Here is a 7491-nt window from a genome sequence, read left to right on the forward strand (position 1 = left end):
GCCACACCAACTCAGGATCCCAGCTGCATCTGCAACCTACATCACAGCTCACAGCAACGCCAAATCCTTAACCCACTGATCGAGGCTAGGGATCAAACCCACAACCTCATGGTTCCTAGTCGGATTAATTTCCTCTGCAGCACAACAGGAACTCCCTGATTGATTTTTTTTTTTTTAACAATCTCTGTTTGAATCAGGATCTAAATACAATTTGGTTAATATGTCTTTTAATCTTTTATCTAGTAGCTTTCTTGTCCCTCTCCTTCCTCCACCCCAACCCTGGTATTTATTTGTTTAAGCAACCAGGCTGTTTTCTCACAGACTAGTTCTACAGATTGATCCCTATGGTGATATTTAAATCTTTTTCTATCCTCTAAATTTTCTTCTGCAACTTACTAGTTCAATCCAGAGCTTTGATTAAATCAAGTGGCACCTGTCTTTTTGTGCTATTACAGCCACTAATGATCATCCTCTAAATTAATTATATGATCAATTCATTAGGAGTTTAAAGGTTCTGGATTCAATTACCAATATGAGGGGAGGGAGGGGGTAGGAGGGTTCCTCACATCATGGAGCAATTCTCCAACACTAGCTGGGTGTCCTACAATTCAACCCAACTCTGATACCATTTGCTCAGAAACAGAATCAGATGCCAAAGGTTAATTCAGTCCCACAAAACTGCCTTCCACCACTGACATCAGTCACAAGCCCAGGCTACAGACTGGAGGTTCTGATGACCCGCCCCCCCACCCGACCTTGGGTTCAGTTAATTCACTAAACAAACTTCAGGTGATCTACAGAAAACCTCCCATCCAGCAAAGTTTTTTCAGTAAAACTTCATTGAACAAGGAAAATTTTTATGTCCCACAAAAGATTCCTCAAACTTTGAGGAAATGAATGAGCTTTCACATTTTTTTTTTTTTTTTTTTTTTTTTTGCCCACACCCATGGCATGCATTAGTTTCCATGCCAGTAACGGAACCTGAGCCACAGCAGTGACCATATGGAATCCTTAACTGCTAAGCCACTAACTCCTGACTTTTCACTTTTACTAGCCTTCCACATTAATAACGTAATTCAAAGCCTCAGGTAAGGTATTTGATTCCTATTTTGTTACCATAAATTCTAGTATAGCAACATCAGAGGTCTGTAGTCTCCCAGGAAAAGTTCATAAAACTGCTAATGAAACTCCTGCTTTTACCACATCCTAATGTAAATCTTTTCCTGCATATGTTTATGAGATTTTTTTTCCAAAAGGAGAGGGGTAAATATAACTTGGAAATAGTGAAAAAGGAAAAAGAAAAGACAAAACTAAAGAAACTCTAGTATGTGATCTACTTATCTTGAATTATACTAATTTAATTTTTTTGTTCTTTTTTTTTTTTTTTTTTTTTTTGTCTTTTTAGGGCCGAACCCGCAGCATACGAAAGTTCCCGGGCTAGGGATCCAATCAGTGCTGTACCCACTGGCCTATGCCACAGCCACAGCAATGCCAGATCTGAGCCAGGTCTGCGACAGCTCACGGCAATGCACGATCCTTAACCCACTGAGCGAGGCCAGGGATCAAACAGGAGTCCTCATGGATGCTAGTCGGGTTCGACAACCACTGAGCCTCAATGGAAACTCCCTGAATTATACTAACTTAAAAAACAAAAGCAATTACATAAGTGGATTCCCCCAATTGTAGAACAAATCTCATATGTAAATTTATTTGCTTTACAGACATCTCAGAAGATTCTGCAATACATTGATTAGTCTTATTTCAACTCTGGCTTTTTTTTGTTTTCTGGTTTTTAGGGCCACACCCATGGCATATGGAATTTCCCAGGTTAGGGATAGAATTGAAGCTGCAGCTGGCGGCCTATGCCACAGCCACAGCAATGCCAAATACAAGCCGCCTCTGAAACTTACACCAGAGCTCACAGAAACAACTGGATCCTTAACCCACTGGGTGAGACCAGGGATTGAACCTGAATCCTCATGTATACTAGCTGGGTTCGTTACCACTGAGCCACAGCAGGACCTCCCTCAACTCTTAGTTTTGTATGTCAAGAAAACCTTTGTGTTTTCCTATTCCTCAGACTACTTTTCTAACTTTATTTAAGGTTTGGGAGGATAACAAGTGCTCAGGCTGGAAGACATAGATCAGAGCAAGGAATAATATAAGAAAAAATGTTGGAAAAACCAGGCAGCATCTTTATTCCTCCAGAAATCATCATAAAGTGACATAGTTTTTATGTTGGAAATGAATTTGCAAGTCTCACACACCTCCTAGTGTAAGCAGAAAGACATTTCAGAGCTTTTTTTTGGGGGGGGGGTTATCCAGATGTCTAGAAACTGAGAAAAAATTGACCTGAAGTTACTGGCTCTAGCACAGTACTAAATTAGCTTTTCTCTGTAGTAGGTCTCAGTCTCAACTTACCTCAAGCTTTTGTGAATCAGCCTGCAGGCTTACACTTTAACTATGTACACTAAATAGAGAGTATGTCCTTTTAATCATATAGGATTCAGACAAAATTTTAGCATGAAATTGCAGGTTTGTTTATTTTGAAAAAGACATAAAAGACAAAAAACTAAAAATAAAAACTAAAATAACCAGGTACATCAATAATCGTGATACATGTGACATGATAATATATATATACACACATACATACCCACAGACATAAAATCACATGAAGAAAAACTTAGTAAGATGTAAAAACCAAAGCTGGATGTGAACAGATTTCTAATGAAATACAACTAAAATTTTTGCTTAGTGTTTAGGCAATGTTAGGCACTGTTCAAGAAGTTATGGGAGTTCCCATTGTGGCTCAGCAGTTAGTGAACCCAGCTAGCATCCCTGGGGTTCGATCCCTTGCCTTGCTCAGTGGGTTAAGGATCCAATGTTGCCATGAGCTGTGGTGTAGGTTGCAGACATGGCTCGGATCCCGAGTTGCTGTGCCTCTGGAGTAGGCCATCGGCTACAGTTCCAATTGGACTCCTAGCCTGGGAACCTCCATATGCCATGGGTGTGGCCCTAAAAGACAAAAAGACCAAAAAAAAAAAAAAAAGTTATGACCACCATTCTATATGCCACTTGCCAAGGCAGCAAAATAGGATTCAAAACATGTTGTTTTAGGAGTTTCTGTCATGGCTTAGCTGTTAGCAAACCCGTCTAACATCCATGAGGACTCAAGTTCGATCCCTGCCCTCTCTCAGTAGGTTAAGGATCCAGCATTGCCGTGAGGTCCTGTGAACTGTGGTGTAGGTTGCAGACGTGGCTCGGACCCAGCATTGCTGTGACTCTGGCAAAGGCCAGCGGCTACAGCTCCAATTAGACCCCTAGCCTGGAAACCTCCATATGCTTCTGGTACGGACCGAAAAAGACCAAAAAAAAAAGAGTTGTTTTTGGTAATGATCCTGTTTCCTTATGAAAAGCTACTTAACTCATCTACTATATTGAGGTCTAGTTTAAAGAGTGTGATGAATATAAGGATGAGTGAAATGTGGTGATATAGAGAATGCAACAGTATCAAAATATTGAAGCATACATTTTAAGGCAAAAGAAAACCCCAAGTGTGAAGCCAAGGGCAGTTGTACTATTGATGTAAATGAATACATCCTGAGATTTAGTATTTGTGTACCTCTCCCTTTTATATGCATAATCTCAGATAGCAATTCGTAAAGTAAAACTGCCACATCCAGTGCTGCAGGGCAACAGGAGACCCTGAAAGAGGGACAGCGTGGTATAGCAAAACACACAAGACTCTTACATTTAGAAAGTGGGGGACCAGGAGGCACTCTATTCCACAGAACAAAGACTCCTAGGTTTTAGCACACACTAATTTATTAAGGAAGGCGATGTATGTAGGTTAGCTAGCAAAATCAGGCATAGGCAGTGACAAAAATATCTCCTAGTGAATAACAAAGGAAACTACCAGCAAGGAAGTGCCTATCCATAGGACATAGTGCAGCTGCTTATGCATAGCTCCCTTATCTTGTCTTTGAAGGAGACCCTGTACCTTAGAACTGTGCATTAGCAAATATGCTTATCTGGCTTTGCCATCCTAAGCATTCCTTAGTCTGTTGTGCTTTTGCAGGTGCACCAAGTTTGCCTTCTGCAGAGTTCAGCAGTTCAGTGGTCTCCAACATCAAACCTCTAAAAGTTTTACCCTGATGTGCCTTTTTCTTTTCTTTGCAATCCTTCTTTGCCCATTCCTAAGGCTGCCAGTGAACACCTTCAGGAATTGCTTAGTGTCAGGGTCCCCAAGACCTCCTCCCCACCCCCCAGTTTTGACCATATGCTTGAAGGATTCATAGGATTCAGCATATCATTGTACTCATGGCTATGATTTACTACAGCGAAAGCATACAAAGCAAAAGAGCAATGGGGGACAAAGTCTGGGGGAAACCAGGCACAAGCTTTGAGTCCTCGACCAGTGGATCCCCACAGGATAAGCTTAATTCCCCCAGCAACTGAGTTGTGACGTGTGTGAAATGCTGTCTACCACAAGAGCTCATTAAAGATGCAATGCCAGGGCTCCGACTTGGACTCCCAGCTCCTCTGCCACCGCCGCCACTGCCAAGACTCCAGCCCAGCTCCTGCCGCCGCTTCGCCCCAACCTCCGCCCGACCGGCCCTGGGGCGCACAGAGGGTGGTGCGGGGCCCGCCAGCAAAGCCTGAGGGGCGCGCGCACAAGGCCTCTTTGTGGATCTCACGGTCACCGACCTCTGGGTCCGGAGAGGGCCACCGCGGGCCGCAGCTCCACCTCTGCGCCTTGGGGACCACAGAAGGCGCAGCCCGAAGGCCAGGGATTTTGGTTTAGGGCTAGCCCCGCCCGGGATGAGGTAGCATCCGCTGTGAGGAGGCCTCCGAGCAGCTGCAGCCACCACCGCGCAGATCCACACTGGCTCCCTGAGCCCGGGTCACCAACAACAAGTTTCCCGCGGTTGGGATGAGCGGCCCCCGGACACCAGCCTGCGCCTCAAGACCTTCAGCTCCAAGAGCAAGTACCAGTTGGTGGTGAACGCAGTGCGCAAGCTGCAGGAGAGCGGCTTCTACTGGAGCGCCGTAACCCGAAGCGAGGCGAACCTGCTGCTCAGCGCCTAGCCCGCCAGCACCTTTCTCATCCGCCACAGCTCGAACCAGCGCCACTTCTTACGCGCAGCGTCAAGACCCAGTCTGGGATCAAGAACCTGCACGTCCAGTGCGAGGTGGCCAGTTTCTTGCTGCAGGGTTACCTCCGGAGCACGCAGCCCGTGCCCGATTCGACTGCGTACTCAAGCCAATGCATCACTATCTGCCCCCCTCCGGCGCCCCCTCTTTCTCCTCGCCTCGGACTAAACCCTCCTCCTTGGCCTCCTTCGAGGTGCTTGACAGCCGCCGGCTCACCCTCTCCCTGGGAGCCCCCTCCCCGCGCCCGTCCAAGAGCCTATTACATCTACTCCAGGGCCGAGAAGATCCCTCCGGTGTTGAGCCAACCCCTCTCCAACATTTCTGTCGAAAGACAGTCAGAGGCCACCTGGACTCCTATGAGAAGGTCCCCCAGCTGCCCGGGCCCATTCGAGAGTTCCTGGACCAGTATGGTGCCCTCTTTAAGGAGCAAAGGGCAGAGGTCGGGGCGAGGGGCCAGGGTCCCTTCTCCTCTGTAGCACATGGCACAAGCACAAGAATCCAGGCGTGAGAATCCTGAAGCTCTGGATGAGCCAGAGGGTGGATAGGCCCTAACCTACAGCTCTCCCCACTGCAGAACAGGGTCGTGGGGACCTGGAAGGTGTTTGAGGGGAGGCAGAGAGCTATCTGAGCATCGCTCCGTGATTTCAGCTTCTCCAGAGGAGCCAGCTGGCCCGGGGGACCACATCAAGCACCACAGTGGATTCTCCCTCCTCTTAGCTTCCTCGACCCCCCTGCGCTTGCAAACAGGGGACACTGAATGCTGAACTAGTGAGAACTGCTGGGAATCTTCCGATTTTCCAATGGACCTTGTTTGCTCTTTGACTTGGTTTAAAACAGCTTTAAACCTGAGCAGGTCTTGGGCCTGGAAAAGGGTGGACGAGAGAAAGAGGGCACTTCAGGGGCCTAGCACTGCAGGCTGGCTAAGCAAATGGCCACACAAACCGCCCAGCCCAGATGAGGAGGGTGGTTACATTCTCCACCCCTGGCTCTGGGCAGAAGGGCAAGGGGTTATGAAACGAAACTTTCTGCTGCCCCTCCCCCCCACCTTGGGACAGAAAACAGAAACACAGGTCTCAAAGTCCATCTAGTGCCCAGGGCCTCCCCTGCTTTAAGGCAGAAGTGGCATTTGGAGGGGGGAGCCGGCTGGCCCATTGTTCTTTCCCCACATATCCTATCCCTTTCACCACCTGGAGGGTGGGTTAGGATGAAGGAGATGAGCCATCTTTGACCCCAGACCCCAGACAGAGAAGATGGGGCATTCTGCTTTGTAATCCCTGACTATATCTGGTTAGACTTGCCTTAAATGCTCCCTGTCCCATGGATAGGGACTGGCACAGGAGAAGCCACACACTCAGCCAATCCAAGCAGAAGCCAAGGATTTCTCAGAGGGGTGCCCATAGGCCACTTACCGTTTGGTGGGAGAAATTGGAGAGGTGAGTGCAGGAAGATGCCAGCCCAGTTGGTAGTGGTCGGTCAGTGGTGCCTGGGCTCTGGCCAGAGCAGAGCCACCAGGCCTCATAGCCCCCTGGACCCTGCTACCAAGTTGCTCCCACTCAGTAATACCACTGATCAGTGAAAACTTACACAAATGTGGTGGCAATGGAATTACCTGGAACTGTTCTTTTTGGGGGGGAAACTAAACAAACAAACTTTTCTGTGACAGGTATTGGGCTGGATGGGGCAGCTGTGATTTTTTCTGTTATTTTGTTTGGGTTTTGTGGGGGCTTTTTTGGTCCTTTTTCTTTTTACAGCCACACTCATGGATTATGGAGGTTCCCAGGCTAGGGGTCTAATTGGACCTGTAACTACCGGCCTATGCCACAGCCACGGCAACGTGGGATCCAAGCTGCATCTGCCATCTACACCACAGCTCACAGCAACACTGGATCCTTAACCCACTGAGCAACGCCAGGGATCGAACCCACAGCCTCATGGTTCCTAGTTGGATTCTTTTCTGCTGTGCCATGACGGGAACTCCTTATTTGTGCTTTTTAATAATGTTTAAAATCTGCCTCAGTCACTCTGTCTTTTATAAAGTTTCCCTCTCCAGTTTGCTCCCCTTGACTCGTCCACCCAGGCCTTGGAGGCTGTTAGGAAGGAGATGCTTGAAGAACTCAACAAAATACCAATCCAAGTCAAACTATGCACATATTTATTCAAAAAAAATATTTCTGGAGTTCCCATCATGGCTCAGTTGTTAACAAATCCGACTAGGAACCATGAGGTTTCGGGTTTGATCCCTGGCCTTGCTCAGTGGGTTAAGATCCAGTGTTGCTGTGAGCTGTGGTGTAGGTCACAGACACAGCTCGGATCCCGAGTTGCTGTGGCTCTGGT

The 7491-nt window shown here is 47.3% G+C and overlaps 1 pseudogene; it reads left to right on the top strand.

Moving 5' to 3' along the window:
* LOC100624548 lies at nt 4508-6957 on the top strand (annotated as a pseudogene).

Source organism: Sus scrofa, chromosome 1 (genome assembly GCF_000003025.6).
Source record: "Sus scrofa isolate TJ Tabasco breed Duroc chromosome 1, Sscrofa11.1, whole genome shotgun sequence".
Classification (NCBI taxonomy): domain Eukaryota; kingdom Metazoa; phylum Chordata; class Mammalia; order Artiodactyla; family Suidae; genus Sus; species Sus scrofa.